We start from the raw sequence: 19,485 nt of genomic DNA, 5'->3' as shown, positions 1-19,485 counted from the left end.
TCTAAGCAGGATATTGTAGACGAGATGACTTAATCATTTTAATAGCTGCACAGTACTCCATTGTATATATGTACCAGAACTTTCTTTACCATTCATCTACCATTGGGCATCTGGGGTGGTTGCAAGTTTTGAGCTATTACAAACTGCTGTGAGGAACATAGGTGTGCACAGGTCTTTTAAGATAGGTGTTTTCATTTTTCCATGGGTATCTCCAGGAGAGGAGTCTCAACTATTTTCCATGGGTGTTGGACCAGTTTACATTCTCCCCAGTGACACAGGAGAGTCCCTTTCTCATCACAGCTTCTCCAACAGTTTGATGCTTTTATCTTTTCTACAGTATGATATTCTCACAGGTGTAGTATCATTTTAGACTTCTGACCTCTAGAAGTAGGTTCCTTTTTTTTTAATTGGGGGGATTAATGGTTTATAGTAAAAAATAAAATACAGTAACAAAATTAAAAAACAGTAATTTGTACATGTATAACATTTCTCAGTTTTCCAAATAAAAATCTAACTCCCTCTAGCTCCTTTTCTGCCATCATTTCCAGGTTCTTTTTTTTTTCTTTTCTTCCCCTCTTTCTTTCTGTTATGCTGGGATCTTGATTTCACCACTCCTGGGGTCAATGTTTTTTACTCATTTTATTTTCTTCAGAGAAACCACAGCAATAGACCTTTTCCCAGTGTCCATGTAGCAATCCCCATGTGTTATCAAGATTTGAACCTGGGTCTTGGACATAACAAGGCAGGAGAGCTACCTGGAGAGCTACTACTCCACTCCCCCCCCACTTGTAAATTTTTTTTCCACCAGGGTTACAAATTCTCTGCTTTCAGCTGCCATTTTTTCCTTTTCTTATTTCTAATTTTTTATTAGATAGGCTAGAGAGAAATTGAGAGAGGACAGGGAGATGGGGAAGAGAAAGATTGATATCTGCAGACCTGCTTCACTGCTTATAAAGCTTCCTCACTGTAGTTGGGGAGCCAGGGCTTGAACCCCAATCCTTTATTTTTAAAAAATATTTTTATTTTATTTATTTATTATTGGGAGAAAGACAGAGAGAAATTGAAGGGGGAGGGGGAGATAGACACCTGCAGTCCTGCATCACCACTCATGAAACATTTCCCCTGCCAGTGGTTTTTTCTTTTTAAGATTTTGTATTATTTATTTATTTTTATTTATAAAAAGGAAACATTGACAAAAGCATAGGATAAGAGGGGTACAGCTTCACACAATTCCCACCACCAGAACTCCGTATCCCACCCCCTTCCCTGATAGCTTTCCTATTCTTTAACTCTCTGGGAGTATGGACCCAAGGTCATTGTGGGTTGCAGAAAGTGGAAGGTCTGGCTTCTGTAATTGCTTCCCCTCTGAACATGGGTGTTGACAGGTTGATCCATATTCCCAGCCTGTATCTCTCTTTCCCTAGTAGGGTGGGGCTCTGGGGAATCGGAGCTCCAGGACACATTGGTGGGGTTGTCTGTCCAGGGAAGTCTGGTCGGCATCAAGCTAGCATCTGAAACCTGGTGGCTGACAAGAGAGTTAACATACAAAGCCAAACAAATTGCTGACCAACCATCAACGTAAAGGCTGGAATAGTGCAGATGAAGAGTTGGAGGGTCCTCCATTTTGTAGATAGCTAGTAGGCATATTGTAGTTATATTCCAAAGGGCCTATGGCTATACTAGTTTTTTTTTTTTTTTTTCCCCCTGAGCTTGACATCTGATATGCAGGTGGATCTAAGTTATTGTCTGGGGAGATGATGTCATGGCTGGAAAAAGGACCAGAAAGCTGGATCAGGGAAGAGAGTAGCTCCAAAATATGGGAAAAGTGTATAATAAATATTGTTGACTGTAAACCCCATTGATTTGATGTGATCTGGGGTCCATAATTAGCTTCGGAGCCTATGTGACCTCTACATCCCTGTAGATCTGAGCTCACATAACTATGGTCATGAGTAGGAACATTCCAGGATACCCATCTTCCTCAGGTGTAGCATAGAGCATGTTGTTCATCCTCCCTTTGGAGGATGAAACATTATCTACCATTGTTGATCCAAGTTGAGGGCAAAGTCCTATGGGGGGCCACAAAGGGGTCTATTTTGTTGTTCCTGATAGAGATGGCCGGTAACAATGGAAAGTGGGATTTATTCGAGGTCTTGGCCCATCAAGTCTCTTTAGGAATCTCAGGACTCCCCGATTAGGACCTCAGCTGATGGAATGGCCTGATAGTGACTAAGAGTCATCCTTAAAGTTTGCCAGTCTCTTACCCTTATTTAGCATTTGCAGTCCTTGCTTTGCTAAGGTTAGCTTTGGAGTGAGTGAGAGAACTGTAATAGGAAGTAGGTGAGGAGGGTATATCTAAGTCTAAGTAGACACTATTTTATTTTGAAGTTTATACTCACTAACTACAGACTATTGTGTACTTTTGCTTTCAGGTATAATATTTTGCCCTAATTTATGGATACATGTGAACATATGCTCTATCTCACGGGACCTGGTCTATATCTAGGTTTTGGGACTTTGTTAGGAAGTGAACCACCTGGAATGGAATTAGAGAATACTATGAAAGGGAAGCTCTCACCTAAGTAATGAGGCTGAAGGGTTGACATTCCACACCTGATATCTCTGGATACAGTCTGAAGTGAAGCATGCTGAGGTGGTACTTGTTGTGTTGATTAGGTTGGAATTGTCGGATGCAATATCATTTGGTATGAATTGAGAGAAGCATGCAGGAAAGTGAGCCCCACCCTAGAGATTCCAGGGCTGGTGGAAATACAGGCTCTATAGAGGAAGCGGGAGGTTCCTGCTGTCTTAGGGTTTAAGAAGACAATAGATAGTTATTGCTATAATCACATTATTTGGCAATTGGGTTAACATTGAAATATTCCTTTTTTAGGATTTGCTGTGTCAAACACAACATCACTATAATTTATGTCCTTTGACATTATTTGTATATAGCTGTGCCACTGGCTGCTTCTGTTCTCTCTGGAGTAGGCTTTTAAGAGAGTCAACATATCAAAGACTCAGCCTATGTATTGAAAACACTCAGTCTGTGCTTTAAAAACATTGAGACATTCAATCAGTTTTTCCCCTCATATTACATGGTGATTTATATGACTACAAGTTAATAGGAGTGTACCTAAACACCATTCCCACCACCAAAAGACTGTGACCCATCCCACCTCCAACCCCCACCCCATGAAGGCAAACATCCACCCTCACCTTCACCCCAGGTTTTTTACTTTGGTGCCCTACTCCGAATTTAGTCAAATCCTGCTTTTAGTTTCCCTTTCTGTTCTTCTTTCTCAACTTCTGTTGTTGAGTGGGATCATCCCATACTCATTTTTATCTTTCTGACTTAGCTCACTTACCATAATTCCTTCTAGCTCCATCCAAGATGGGTCAGAGAAGGTGGGTTCATTGTTCTTAATAGCTGCATAGTATTCCATTGTGTATATACACCACAGCTTTCTCAGCCACTCATCTGTTGTTGGGCACCTGGGTTGCTTCCAGGTTTTAGCTATTACGCACTGTGCTGCTATGAACATAGGCATACACATATCTTTTTGGCTGAGAGTTACGGAGTCCTTGGGGTATATTCCTAGGAGAGGAATTACTGGGTCATATGGAAGGTCCATGTCTAGCCTTGTGAGAGTTTCAGACTGCTCTCCACAGAGGCTGGACCAATTTACATTCCCACCAGCAATGCAAAAGTGTTCCTCTGTCCCCACAGCCTCTCTAGCATTTGTTGCTGCTGTCCTTTTTGATGTATGCCATTCTCACAGGAGTGAGGTGGTATCTGAATGTTGTTTTTATTTGCATTTCTCTGACAATCAGTGACCTGGAGCAGTTTTTCATATGTTTGTTAGCTTTTTAAATCTCCTCTGTAGTGAATGTTCTGTTCATATCCTCTGCCCATTTTTGGATGGGGTCATTTGCTTTTTTTTTTTTTGCTAAATTTGCTGAGCTCTTTGTATATTTTGGTTATTAGTCTCTTGTCTGATGTATGGCATGTGAAGATCTTGTTACATTCTGTGAGGGGTCTCTGTGTTTGAGTGATAGTTTCTTTGGCTGTGCAGAAGCTTTTCAATTTGATATAGTCCTATTGGTTTGTTTTTTCTTTAGTCTTTCTTGCAATTGGGTTTGTATCATCAAAGATGTCCTTGAGGTTTAGGTGGTAAAGTGTTCCACCAATGTTTTCCTCAAGTATTTGATAGTTTCTGGTCTAACATCCAGGTCCTTGATCCATTATTTGGAGTTGGTTTTTGTTTCTGGTGAGATAAAGTGGTTCAGTTTTATTCTTTTGCATGTTTTAACCCAGTTTTCCTAGCACCATTTATTGAAGTGAGCCTCCTTTCTCCATTTAACACATTGGGCCCCCTTCTCAAAGATAGATATCCATAGGTGTGGGGGTTTACTTCTAGGCTTGCAATTCTGTTCCACTGGTCTGTGTGACTATTTTTGTTCTAGTACCAGGCTATTTTGATCATGATGGCCTTATAATATAGTTTGAGATCTGGGAGTGTGATGCCTCCATTTCTGTTTCTTTTCCTTAAGATTGATTTGGCGATTCTGGGTGTTTTCAGCTTCCAGATAAATGATTGTAGTTTTTGTTCTATTCTCTTAAAGAAGCTTGGTGGAACTTTGATTGGTATCACATTAGATTTTTATATGGGTCTGGGAAGAATATTCATTTTGATGATATTAAATCTTCCAATTCATGAGCATGGGATGTCTTTCCTTTTCTTGGTGTCATTTTCTATTTCCTTGAGTAGTGACTCATAGTTTTCAGTATACAAGTCTTTCACTTCTTTGGTTAGGTTTATTGCTAGGTATTTTATTGATTTTACCGCAACAGTGAATGGGAGTGATTTCTGGATATCCTCTTCTTCAGATTTAGTGTTTGCATATAGAAATGCCACTGATTTTTGTACATTAATTTTGTAGCCTGACACCTTGGTATATTGCCTAATAATTTTCAGTAGTTTTCTGCTGGTATCTTTAAGTTTTTCTATGTATACTATCATATCATCTATAAATAGTGAGAGCTTGACTTCTTCCCTTCTGATCTGTATTCCTTTGATTTCTTTCTCTTGCCTGATTGCCATGGCAAGAATACACTATACAATACACTATAGAACAGTAATGGTGATAATGGTCAGCCCTGTGTCTTCCCTGATCTGAGGGGGAATGCTTTCAGCTTCTGTCCATTGAATATGATGTTGGCTGTAAATTTTCTATATATGGACTCCACTATGTTGAGGAATGTCCCGTGTATTCCCATTTTTTGTAGTGTTTTGAACATGAATTGGTGTTGTATTTTGTCAAAGGCTTTCTCTGCATCTATTGAGATAGTCAGGTGGTTTTTGGTTTTGCTTTTATTGATGTGGTGAATGACATTGATTGACTTAGGTATGTTGAACCAGCCTTGCATTCCTGAGATAAATCCCACTTGGTCGTGATGTATAATCTTTTTGATATACTGCTGTGTCTGGTTGGCCAAGATCTTGTTTAATATTTTGGCATCTATGCTCATCAGAGATATTGGTCTGTAGTTTTTCTTCTTCTCCTTCTTCTTCTCCTTCTCCTTCTCCTTCTCCTTTTCTTCTCCTTCTTCTTCTTGTTCTTTTCCTTCTTCTTCTTCTTTTTTTTTTTTTTTTTTTGTTGTGTCCCTATCTACTTTTGGTGTCAGGGTGATTTTGGCTTCATAAAAGATGGAAGGGAGTGTTCCTGTTTCTTTGATCTATTTTTGTTCTATATAAAGTTGTTGTGGAAGAACTTTAGAAGTACTGGTATTAACTGTTTCCTGAAGGCTTTGTAGAATTTTTTTTTGTAAAGTCATCTGGTCCAGGACTTTTGTTGTTGGGAAGATTCTTAATAACTGTTTGATTTCTTTGTCTGTGATTGGTGCATTTATGTGTCGGGCTAGTATTGAGGGAGGGGGAGATAACCCAGGAACCAAGTTTGTGGTGGTAGCGATACAAATCTTTATTCACGTGGGTGCCCCAGAGTTGGGTGTGTAGGCACCTGGTTAAAACCACGTGGAGCCAAAAACCACAATGGCTGGCATCTGCCTCCCCCTGCATGCCCCCCCCCTTTCCCTAGGACCCAGGAGAGCGAAGCATGACCTGGAATTGGCTTCACAGCCCATACAGAGTTAGGAGAGGGGTAGAGAAAAATGGGAGGGGCTGGAAAGGTAGAACCTCCATAGCAACCATTGCTAGGGATTCAACTGGTGGGAATTAGCAATACCCTGCGGAAACTTAGAAAGGAGACCTTTAATCATTTGTAAGACAGGGCAAGAGATTGTTATGTAAATAATAAAGGGACAGGCCATTAGTAGTATGGAATGTAGGGTGCTTTGGGGGTCCGGGAGAAGATGGATGTCCCCTCAAGTCAAGCCCTGCCAAGCTCAACCACATGCTCACAATTTCCCAACATCTCCCCTTTGTTTTTATCCTTTCATTGATCCTTTTGCTTGTTCTGAATGAGTGCTTCCAAGTTATCTAGTCCATCACCATGTCCCAACTTCTTCCTGCTAATTTCTGCTTCTTTAGCTTATTACGGAGCCCTTCTTTTCCTTGCATTTATCTTTTGCTTTGATTCTTTGACAAAGGCTTTGTAGGATGGAACTTGGCCATCATCAATAGCTTGCTGGATAATGTTCCTTACCCTGGGTTCATCATTATATTCCACCCATAGCACAGACACCATGATCTAATCTATATCACCCTCAAAGTCCAGATAAGCCTGTTTAATATCGGCCAGCTCTTCTTCAGAACCTTTATATGTCTTTTCAAAAGCCTGAATATCTTCTAGTGTTGTCTTTTTGAAAAGTAACCTCCAGTAGGTCTCCCAGTCCCGATCTTGGTTGAGCACATCAGACTCCTCGTCCACCAGCCCCTGCTCATCGTACACAGCCCTCTGCTCCCGGTCACTGAGGACTGAGTAGACTTTTCTGAGAATCTGGAAGTGGCGGGTTGCATCCTCCTTGTCTCCCTCGCCCACCAAATTTGGGTGCACCTATAGGGACACCTTGTGGTAGCAGCGCCACACCTCGTCGTTCGAGGCCTCGCACCGCATGCCGAGCACCTGGTACAGGCCGGCGGTGCCAAACGCTTGCACAGCTCCAGCAGCCCCATGGCGGGTGGGTGGCCGGGGGGCCCTGCCGCACTTGGAGGTGCTGGGACCCGCTTTTCTGTAAAGAGTGAGCTGAAACCACCAACAGGTTTCAGGTGAAGCAGAAACAGGAAGGGCAGATAGTAATGGGCAAGAGAAGGGCAGGCAGTAGGAAAGTTTTGTCCTCGAACTCTGTGAATTAGGTTCTTCAGATTGTGCCAGGTCACATCATGGGTTTCAGGGGGCATTGTCATCATGCCATTTTGTGGGAGATGTCATAAGGCAGGGGTCCAGATGGTTTCCAGGGATTCCTGTGAAATAAACACATACAAATCTGCTTCCAATGGTTAGCAAAGTGTCTGGTTCGAATTTTTATAGATATTAAAACAGGTTTAATGTAGTTAGTGCCTTAGCCAACTGGATATTGGGGGATGTATCCCCCCTTTTTTCTTTATTTAATTGGGCCTAGGTGTTTGGTGGACCTTCTTTAAAACAGTTTATCTTTGGGGGTTGTAAGAAATGTCTGTAGTATGGGTGATGTTATAAAGGAAAAAGTCTTTAAATTGTTGGCTGGCAAAGGCAGGCCTATAGTGGCAAAATGAGATATACCAGTTAAGTGTAGAAAAATATGTTAATGTTGTTTTTAATTTACATAAGTTGTATATGGAGGAACTTCTTATATAGTTTAATAGGTTATTGTATGAGCAGATGCTTTTTCATATGAAGGCTGGACAGAGCTGTAATCATTCACTTATGAAGAAAAAATCTTGTAACAAGTTAGAAGTTTACTATAATTGATAACTCGATGATTAGAATTGGTTTAAGTATCTTTATAATTTGTTTTAAGGTCATCTTATATGACCTCGTATAGCAGTCTCTGTACAGCAGGATCTTCAGACCAAATTTAGTTAAAATATATTGATTTTTTAACTAATTTTTTACCATAGACTTTAAACAAACTCAGAGTTAACACGTTAGTGACAGTGTTTCTTAGAACATTTACAATGCCAGATTGATGCCATATTTGTTGTGGATTAATTTCCACAAGATTAGTTCACAGGGCATTTTTGGGGGGCCCTTCAAAAATGTCCTGTATAGAGAATTTGTATTTTAATTTTAGAGATGATGAATTGTCATGTTAAATGTTTAGACTTATACCTTAAGTTCTCAGTTACTTTAGCAAATTAATTTTGCCTTTATGAGAATCGTGTTGGAAACTCCTTCATTTAACACTGCCTGGTAAGAATGTAGCTTCACAGTTACACTTTTAAAGGTAATGTTTACCAAACTTCAAACACACACATTAACATGTAGTCTAACACACAAGAGGAGAAAAACTTTTGTTATGAAGACATATCATTTCAAACACGAATTTAGATCTGTACTGTCTTAATGAACCATTTCCATTCACACCATTTAAGACTAAACGTTTCACATGTATACCAAGACTTAAAAAATATCAAAAGAGGAGAATTTTTTTTAAATGATTGTTTATGGACGTCTCCATAAACCATGGCTGTGTCCAGCATTTCTATATAAAGTCAATTAAGTTTCAGAGTACTCTGAGTAAAATGGGTCATACAAAAAATTCAGTCATTCAACTCACTCACTCATAAAACACAACTGGGCAGTCATAGCATGGTTTTATTAACCACATGGAGGTCTTGGAGAAGGCACCATTTTCCTGAGCATTTTTTAATCACAAAAACAGGGATGTTCCACGGGCTCTGGGAATGTTGAATATGTCCCAAGGACAACTGCTCTTGGAAAAGTTCCTTTTAAGATTTCTAATTTCTCCCTAGGTAAAGGCCACTGCTCCACCCAGACAGGCTTGTTAGAAAGCCAATCTAAGCAAGGAGTTCTGTAACGAACAGTGGCAGTTAGTATTGGGGGTGCTGGTCAAGTCTAGAAGTCTCACGGAGGTGAAAGCGACACCCTGAAGAAGTGGTGCCTTGTTGGGGTCTGCTTGGCCTCGATCTAGGCCCAGCAGACATTCCGTAAGCCTGGCTCGAGTTTTGCTGATGGTCACTAACTTCCTCAGAGTGACACAGCATTTCCTGTAGGCCATGCCTGAATTCACCTCTGCCTTCCAGCTGATGATGCATAAAGAGCATAGGCCCCACCGACGGTGACGCCACCTCACACCACCTCTAACGTCATCTCACCCTACCTTTCCATCCCTGCCTCTACCCCCTGCCTATTAAAAAATGGCCTTTTCCTCAATAAAGCGAGTCACTGCCTTGACAGAACTCCCGACTTGGTGTGGTGTCTTTTTCTCAAGTCGTTGACACTCTCCCTCCTGCTCATTTCCAGAAGGGGGTCCGGCTGGTCCAGATCTCCCCTCCTCACGACTACCTGTCGGGGAGAACCCAGACAGTGCCTGAGAACAATACCACCTCAAGAGATTCCAGCAAATCTCTGCCTAATAAGTTGGTGCTAATGTCAGCTATTAAAGGACGAAAACGTCAGGTAGTGCCAACAGGGTCTTCCCACAGAAGCAAATCTCCTGTTAGGAAAGCTTGTGTTAATCCTCCTACACCACATAGGCATGTTCCTGGAAGAAGTTCCCAACTCAGAGGAACCTCTGCTTGCCTTAAAATTGTCTTGTCTGCCCCTGTATCTATCAAGCATTTGAAAGGAATTTTATCAATCTTTACAGTCATAGTAGGGTGTCCCCTTTCTAAAATACGGGTGGTCCACAAAATCTCAGGCTCTGAATCCATGCCATTCTCTTGTTCCAGCCGGTTTTTTTTTACGCTGGGAGCTCCCACATGCCATGCACTCTGAGCCCCTTCGGCTCACCCTCTGCTATTGTTACATGGTATGGTGGGCGGAGTGACAGGTTGGGTCCCAGGCTGGGCTCTTGTTTACAGAACAGAGGTGCAGTACTGAGCCGGCAATCCGCTTGACTCCCTCTTGAAAGATGGGCTGAGGTTTAAACTAGGCTGAGATGCCTAGTTTAAATCCCTGTTTAGATTTAAATTCTGCACAGGCATGCTATTCCTGTGAGCTTTAGAACGGCAGTCCCTTTTGAGATGATAGCGTCTCTGGCACCTGGGACAAAGTGTCCAGGTCCTCTGGCTCCCTGACTGGCAGCAGGGTCGCAGTTTATTTTCTGAACATTGGTTACGCCAATATCCTTGGGGACCGCTCTGAAAGCAAGCACCCTTTTGCTTATCTAGGGTGGCTGCAACGGCCTGTGCCATAATGGTTGCCATGAGAGCTTGATCTGATCTCCTGAGTCGCTATAATCCAGTGGTCTGGATGTTCATTTTTTAATGCAAGGCATGCCCGACGGAAATCTGGTAGTATTCCGTCCCATATTATGGATTTTAATAAAATTTGGTGGGCGTCTGGGTCAGAATTTTTTCTTTCTAAACCTGATTGCACTCCAGTTATGAACTTAGCTAGTAACTCATCTGGTTCCTGGTGGAGGGAGAGAATAGGGGTGGGACTTTCCCCATAGGTGGCATTAGCCTGTCCCAAGCCTGCAAGGCACAGAGGTGCACCTGGTGAAAGTAACGGTGGAAACCTTGCCTCCGCCTGTTGAATTCTGGTTCCCAAATGACCTGTTCCGAACAGAGCCTCAAAATCCCACTCAGGGTGATTCTGGCTATTATTCTGGGATTGCTGTAAACATTCATCTCTAAAAAATGCTTCTCATTGAAGGAAGAGTGGGCCTGGAAGCATAGCGCGAGCTACATCCCTCCAGTCTTGGGGAGTATTAAGGTTCTGGAGAAGACCTTGTAAGATAGATCTGGTCCACGGAACATGGACTCAATCTTCTTTAATAGCCTGACGAAGTTCCTTAAGATCTGTGAAGGAATACGGGTGCCAAGCCTGAGGCCTCTGTCTATTGGGGGCAATGTTTACCAGGAATATGTGGAGTTGCTCCAGAGGAAAAGCTCCATCATGAAGCCGGCAAAGGTATTCTGTGTCTGATAGCGGCGTAGCAGTGGGGGGTGGAGCCAAGGTAGGAAGAGCCGCAGAAGTGGCTGCGGCAGTCTGCTAAAAAGGGAGCCTCTGGGTGAAATGCAGAGGCCTTAGGGTGGGTCAGGATCGGGACAGGCTTTGCTTTCTCTAGAAAGCATGTATGGCGCTGGGCAAGCAGAATGACCATCTCCTTTAATTCTTAGATCACAGCCTTAAGGTCCCTTAGACTAGGACTGTTTCCCGAGTTAGCATTGGCACTCTTGGTAGGAAACATGGGAGGAGCGGGGGGAGTTTTAGGGGGAGATTCCTGGGTCCTTTTAGGAGGGGTCCCTGCGTATCTCCTGAGAGCCACAATTGCGATCAAGAGGAACCAAGGTGTGGCCCAGAGCAAAATGTCCCAGAGACAGAGAAACTGTCTAGCAAAAAAAGAGTAGGGGATTTGGGAATCCTGTTGATAAGGAGGAAGGTCACCCATGACAGAGGGATCTCAGGAAAATGAGAAGAGGGAGAAAAAGAACCGCAGTGCCTTCGTAAATGCAAGTCTGCAGAGAGCCAAGTGGCCATATACTTATCTGGGCGTCTCTGTACGTCTGCTGTGTGTGAAGCCGAGGGGGGTAGGTCCCATGTTGTTGCGCCAGATGTTGGGCTAGCATCACAGGAGGGAGAGATAACCAAGGAACCAAGTTCGTAGTGGTAGCAATACAAATCTCTATTCATGTGAGTGCCCCAGAGTCGGGCATGTAGGCACCTGGTTAAAACCACGTGGATCCAAAAGCTGCAGTGGCTAGCATCCACCTCCCCCTGCTCTCCTCTCCTTACTCCTCCCCTGGGACCCAGGAGATCCAACCCTTCCCCAGAAGTGGCTTCACAACCCATACATAGTTAGAAGAGGGGTGGAGAAAAATGGGAGGGGCTGGAAAGGTAGATCCTCCATAGCAACCATTGCTAGGGATTCAACTGGTGGGAGTTAGCAATACCAGCTGGGACTTAGGAAGGAGACCTTTAGTCATTTGTAAGACAAGGCAGGAGATTGATATGTAAATAATAAGGGCACACCCCCTTTTTTAAGGGAGTGTGGCTAGGGTTTTGTCAATCTTGTTTAATTTTTCAAAGAACCAACATTTGCCTTCATTGATCTTTTCTATGGTTGTCTTATTTTCGATGTTGTTTATTTCTGCTCTAACTTTAGTGATTTCTGTCCTTCTGGTTGCTTTAGGGTTGCTTTGTTCCTCTTCCTCTAAATCCTTAAGGCATGAAGTAAAGTAGTTTATTTGAGCTTTTTCTTGTTCTTTTATATGTGATTGTCTGGCTATTAGTTTCCCTCTTTGTACTATTTTAGCTGTGTCTCAAATATTTTGATAGCTTGTGTCTTCATTTTCATTTGTTTCCAGGAACATTTGAATTATTTGCTTGAATGTCTCTCTGACCCAACGGTTCTTAAGCAGTATGTTGTTTAGTTTCCAAATTCTGTGACTTTTAGTAATTTTCTGCTTGTTGTTAAATGTTAGCTTTACTCCACTGTGGTCTGAGAAGATACTTGGGATGATTTCAATGCTCTTGAATTTGTTGATGCTGTCTCTGTGGCCTAACATGTGGTCTATTCTTCAGGATGTGCTGTGTGGATTTCAGAGAATGTGTATTCCAGTTTTTTGGGGTGAAGGTCTCTGAAAATATCCAGGAGGTCTAATATGTCCATCTATTCATTTAATTCTCTTGTTTCTTTGTTGATTCTCTGCTTCATTGATCTGTGTAAGTGTGAGAGTGGGGTGTTGAAGTCTCCCACTATTAGTGTATTACTATTGATGTATTTTTGTGTTTTTTTCAGTAAGTGTTTGATGTATTTAGAAGGTCCCTTATTGGGTACATAGATGTTAATAATTGTTAAATATACTTGGTTGACTGATCCTCTCATCATTATGTAATGGCCTTGCCTATATTTTATTATTTTATTTAATTTAAAATCTGTGGTGTCAGAGATGAGAATGGTTGTTCCTGCCTTTTTTTTGTGTTCCATTAGCCCGTATGATAGTTTTTATCCTTTCACTTTAAGCCTGTGTTTGTCTTGTTGGGTCAGGTGGGATTCTTGCAAGCAACATATGGTTGGGTTGTGTTTTCTGATCCATCCTTCCACTCTGTGTCTTTTACTGAGTGCATTTAATCCATTGGCATTTATTGATATTATGGCTTGAATGTATTGTAGTGTCATTAATCAACAATTCTTTATTTGCTCTGATATATGGCAAGTATTATAGTGATGTTCTTGTTTATAAGAGGTCTTTTAGTACCTCTTTCAGGGCAGGATTGATGGTTACCTCCTTTAAGTGTTGTCTGTCTGAGAAGGTTTTGATCCTTCCATCTAGTTTGAATGAAAGTCTAGCAGGATATATTATCCTTGGCTGAAACCCTTTTTCATTGAGGGCTCCATAGATATCTTGCCTTTCTCTTCTGGCTTTTAGAGTTTGAGTGGAAAAGTCTGCTGACAGTCTTTTGGGTTTTCCCCTGTATGTGACTTTTTGTTTTTCTCTTGCAGCTTTTAGCATCCTTTCCTTATTCTTGCTTCATTTCATTATAACTATGATGTGTTTTGGTGTCTTCAGCTCTGGGTTGATTCTATTTGGGACTCTATGGACTTCTTGAATCTTAATGTCCTTTCTGTTGTTTAGGGCTGGGAAGTTTTCCTCCATTACTTCCTCTAGTATATTTACTTCCTCTTTGTCTCTCCCTCTGGTAGGCCCATTATATGAATGTTACTTCTTTTGAGATCATCCCATATGTCTCTGTTGTTGTTTTCAGTGTCTCTCAATCTCTTTTTGAGCTCTTTTACCTCTTTCTTAGTTTTCTGTAGCTCATCCTCTGTCTGGCTAATCTGCTTTCCCTTCCCTCAGCTTCTTTCTTCAGTTCAGTTATAGTATTAGCTTGTTCTGCTAGTTGGCCTTTTAGCTCAGCTATTTCAGCTTTCATTTCTCTAATAACCTCGAGGTAGCTTGTATTTTCTTTGAGGTTCTGCTCTGTTTTTTCCCTAATTCTGATAGCCCTTTTCTCCATAATTGTCTTCATTTCTGTGATTATTAAGTTTATTATTTCTTGCATACTTTTCTTATCTATGGTTACTTCTGACTGATTAGAGTTTCTTCTGGGCTCCTGTCTTGATTCATTGTGGCAGCAGTTTTATTTGCTCTTTATTTAACCCTTTTTTATTGATGTGTTTTTTTATTTTTCTGTTTTGTCGTTCTTCAGTTGTTGTGTTTTGAGTACAAGCCACGCTATACTAAATACTTTTATGACAAATGCTGTCACCAACCTCATAAATTACAACAATAGTAACTGAGGCAAGGATTGAAAAAGCTACCAAATCCAAAAGAAAGAGAAAGGAGTAAAGGGAAATCAAGTGTAGACAATTATGCAAATCTACTGTCCACTGTAAATTCTAGGGATAGGAAGAGTAGAAAGGGTTTTAGAGAAGATAGACACACACAGAGTATCCACTCTGAGTCAGATTTCTTCCTCAAATAATTCACATACGAGTATCATTGAATTCAGAAAGCAAAAGAAGGAGGAAGCAAGAAAAGAAGACAAGGACAAGAAAAAAAAAAGAGCAGTGAAAGGAGTTTTTTTTTTTTTTTAATTAGCTAGGAGGATGGAGAAGGGGAAGAGTTGAGCGAAGAGGTAGATTGACACAAGTTCCTCTCACAATGGATAGGACACCCAGTCACCTAGCAATGGAAAAAACAATAACAGTTAATTTTGGTCAACCTGAAGAATGAGGGGGGGGAAAGGGACACTTCTATATATACTACTACTAATAAAATAAAATAGAGTAAAACCCCCTAACAGTCAGTCTGAAACTTTGATGGCTCTGGCTTGGCTCAGGCAGCCTGAGCAAAGACAGCTGATTGTTTGAAGTATCTACAAAACCAACCAAACAAACAAAAAACCTCCAGCTAGTCTTTCCCAGGCAAGGGTGAGGATCTGATTGGTCAGATATTTTGTCACTCAAATAGAACTCCAGCCACTTAGAAAAAAAAAGAGAAGGAAATCAAAAAGGGAAAAGGATTGGAATGACACCCCTGGTGAGCCAGGAATCTTGGTAAAGGAAATAGCTCAGCGGGAAGCATGCTAGGAGAGGCTGTCCGGTGCCTGGTGTCTGGTTCTGTGGTGGTAGGGAGGGGTGAGCTTCAGAAATAATGAAAATATTTTCTTTTTTTCCTTTCTTTTTTTTCTCTTTTCATTTTCTAACCCAAGAGTGAGCTATAGGACCCCTCCTTGGTGTCACACTTAGGACTCCTTATTCACCCTCCTTCTGACTGCCCAGTATCCTACCCTATCCAGTGAATCCTAGGTCACAGGCTGCTGCTTGTTGGAGCTCACACCAGCAGCTGCCTCCAAGTTGTCATCTCCTATTGATATGTTTTTTATTTTTCTGTTCTGTCATTCTTCAGTTGTTGTGTTTTGAGTACAAGCTACACTATACTAAAGACCTTTATGACAAATGCAATCACCAACCTCAGAAATTACAACAGTAGTAACTGAAGCAAGGATTGATGCAGTTCAACCAATACCGGTTAGCCAGACAATACCTCCAGTCCAAGAAAAAATAATAACCAAATCCAAAAGAAAAAGAAAAAGAAAGAGAAAGGAGTAAAGGGAAAGCAAGAATAAACCATTATGCAAATCTACTGTCCACTGTAAATTCTAGGGATAGGAAGAGGAGAAAGGGAAGTAGAGAAGAGCAACACACACAGAGAATCCATTCTGAATCAGATTTCTTCCCCCAAATAATTCACAAACGGGTATCAGTGAATTCAGAAAGCAAAAGAAGGAGGAAGGAAGAAAAAAAAAAAGATCAGTGAAGGGAAAGAGTTTTCTTTTTAATTAGCTAGCAGGAGGGAAAAAGGAGAGTGGAGGGAAGAGGTAGAGAGAAACAGGTTCCTCTCACAATGGATAGGACACCTAGCAATGGAAAAAAAGATTAACAGTTAATCCTGAAGAAGGAGGAGGGAAAAGGAACACATATATATAATAATAGTAATAATACAATGAAATATAATAAAAACCCGTAACAGCCTGAAGCTTGGACCACTCTGGATTGGCTGCAGGCAGCCTGAGCAAAGACAGCCAAAAAAAAAAAAAAAAAAAAAAAACACCTCCAGTTCTCCAGTTTGTCTTTTCCAGGCTGGGATGAGCCTCTGGTTGGTCAGGTATTTTGTCACTCAAATAGAGCTCCAGCCACTTAAAAAAAAAGAAGTTAAACAAAAAAGAGAAAGCTTGGAATGACACCCCTAGTGAGCCAGGAATCTTGGTAAAGAAAATAGCTCAGCAGGAAGTCTGTCCAGCCCCTGGGGGCTGTTTCTGGGGTGGTGAGGAGGGGTTAGCTTCAGAAATAATCAAAAGATTTCCTTTCTTTGTCCCCCTGGCCTCAGTTTGCCAGCCCCAGAGTGGGTTATAGGACTCCTCCTTGGTGTCATCCTGACCACCCTTTGTTCACCCTCCTACTGAAGGCCCAGTATCCTACCCTATCCAGAGAATCCCAGATCATAAGCTGCTGCTTTTTGGAGCTCACGCCAGTTGCTGCTTCCAATTCGCCATCTTGGCTTTGTCCCTAAGATTTTGTTTATTTATTAGTGAGAAAAACCCAGACATCATTCTGGTACATTTGCTGCCAGGGAATGAACTCAGGACCTCATGCTTGAGAGTCCAGTGCTTTATCCACTGCACTATCTCCTGGACCACTCAAAACCCAATCCTTGCTCTTGGTAATATGTGTGCTTAATGAGGTGCTCCACCACTGGGCCCCCCTTTTATTTCCTCTCTATTTTATATGCTAGGGCAGAAAGGGATTGAGAGGGAAGGGGGAGACAGAGGGAAAGACACCTGCAGACCTGCTTCATTTGTGAAGCATCTCCCCTGCAGATTGGGAGTAGAAGCTTGAACCCTGATCCTTGGTCATAGTAACATGTACATTTAACTGGGTATGCCACCTGCCAGTCTTTGTAACATGCATTTTTTAATTATAAGGACAGTTAATTGTTTCAGTCCCTACAGCATCTTTCAGTGTCAGCTCAGGAGGACTCTCCATTCACAATATTAAAAATTGTCTTCATAAGCAAGCTCATTTTCATGATGATGTTATAAGACAGTGCTGTAGTATTTTATAAATAGCAGTTTTATCCCTCCTGATATATTTTTGTGTGGTTCTACTTGAGAGACAGTCAAATGAAAAACACTTATATAAATATCTTGTCTCCTCCATGTCCCAGTAGTAGGCCTCGTGGTCTCTGCCTGCTTATCTGTTATAGTCTGCCTCATGTGTCTTGGGAAATACACAGAGATATGCAGCATGTGCTGTTATGCACTTGTTCATGATAAGTTGCTTCTCTTTTTGAAAACTGAAATTTGCTTCATGGATTATCTTTGAAATAAAAATATTTAAATATGCATCTAAAAAATCTAAGTAAAAAAAACCTAATAGTAATATTAAAATACTTAAACAAGATAATTAAAACATTATTATATAAGAAACTAAAAAAGGTCTAGCATTCATAATTCTATAAAAAGCTCAGGAAAAATTTAGTAAAATCATAGGCCCATCAGAATATAGCCAAAGCAGATTCCGAGCTTCTTCCATCATGAAGATCCCAAATCTCATCTGCTATATTCTTGCCTTTCGGTCCCTGATTATTAAAAGATTTTTCCTGCTTTATATCTTAATATTTTTCAGCCACCAAGTTGCAGGTGCTACCATGACACCAGCCTGACTTCCCTGACCTCACCATTGTGTCCTGGAACCCCCCACCTCCCCAGAACCCTACCCCACTAGGGAAAGATAGATACAGGGTGGGGGAATGGATCAACCATTTAACATGTCCACCAGAAAAGCAGTTACAGAAGCCAGACCTCCCACCTTCTGCATCCCATGAATATCTTTGTTTCATACTCCCAGAGAGGTAAAGAATAGGAAAGCTCCCAATGGAGGGGATGGGATATGGAACTCTGGTGGTGGAACTGTGTGGAGTTGTACCCCTCTTATCCCACAATCTTGCTGATCATTATTAAGTTACTTATAAATTCTAAAAATCAGTCATGAGCCTCTTGAGTTGCAGTCATTAAAAAGCACAGCTGTTTCCCTTAAAATTGAACTTAGGAGATGAAGTGGCACTTGAATGAATTAGAATTTTCAGGCACTGTGCTTGTATCCTAATACAATAAAATGGCATAACGGAGGGATTTAGGGGTAGACTGACATCAGATGCCCATAGCATGGCTGCCTAGCTGGGGGAGAATTCATTCAGGGGGAAAAGAGAATCTATTTGCAGACTTTTTAAATGTTGAAATGAAGGACACATTCTGTTCTGTTATCAGTGTTTTTGAGGTCTGTAGGCATGAATTCAAGCTGTATCAAAGCTCATGTGCAACTAAGAGTCAATATTGGAACATCTGGCTTGGGAATCCAAGTGTCAGCTCTACATGCATTCTTGGATCGGTTGCCTAAACCCTGCTCTTCATTAAAAAAATTAAAAAAAAATTCCCTTTTATTGCCCTTGTTATTTTATTGTTGTAGTTATTAATGTTGTTGCTATTGGATAGGACAGAGAGAAATGGAGAGAGGAGGGGAGACAGAGAGGGGGAAGGAAGGAAAGACACCTGCAAACCTGCTTCACTGCCTGTGAAATGACTCCCCCTGCAGCTGGGGAGCCGGGCTCGAACCGGCATCTTTACGTTGGTTCTTGCACTTTGTGCTACATGCGCTTAACCTGCTGCGCTACCACCTGACTCCCAACCTGCTCTTCATTTTTTCCACTTTATTGGGGTATAAATAATTTACAGTACATTTGCTGACCACTGGGGCTTGGTGACTACATACAAATCCATTGCTCATGGAGGTCCTTTTGCTCTCCCCCATTCTCTCCCTCCTTCTTCCCTCTACCTCCCTCCCTCCCCCCTTCTATAGGACTGAAAGAAATCGAGAGGGAGGTTGGAGATAGAAAAGGTGGGATAAAGAGAGACACCTACAGCCCTGCTTCACTCATGAAGCTTTCCCCCTGCAGGTGGGGACCGAGGGGTTGAATTTAGGTCCTGATGCATAGTAACATGTGCTTACCACTACCCAGCCTCTAATTCTGCCCTTCTTTTATTTTTATTTGAAGTGCCTTCTCCTCTCCTCTCCTCTCCTCTTTTTCTTTCTTATTTGGATGGAAACAGAAATTTACAGGGAAGGGGAAATAGAGATAGAAATATATAGACAGGTAATAGATAGGTATTTAGATTATAGATACTAGATGATAGATGATAGATAGATAGATAGATAGATAGATGATAGATAGATAGATAGATAGATAGATAGACAGACAGACATATAGCCCTGCTTCACTGCTTGGGACACTTCACCCCATGCATACAGGTCCCATAAAATGCCTTTTTCTGAGCTATCAAGTCAAT

The 19,485-nt window shown here is 41.5% G+C and overlaps 1 pseudogene; it reads right to left on the bottom strand.

Moving 5' to 3' along the window:
* Positions 1-6,335: 6,335 nt before the first annotated feature.
* LOC103125092 (dnaJ homolog subfamily C member 9-like) lies at positions 6,336-7,139 on the bottom strand (annotated as a pseudogene).
* Between the last annotated feature and the right edge of the window lie 12,346 nt (positions 7,140-19,485).

This window comes from Erinaceus europaeus, chromosome 4 (genome assembly GCF_950295315.1).
Source record: "Erinaceus europaeus chromosome 4, mEriEur2.1, whole genome shotgun sequence".
In the NCBI taxonomy this organism is placed as follows: Eukaryota; Metazoa; Chordata; class Mammalia; order Eulipotyphla; family Erinaceidae; genus Erinaceus; species Erinaceus europaeus.
This window is presented reverse-complemented; position numbering and strand designations above follow the sequence as displayed.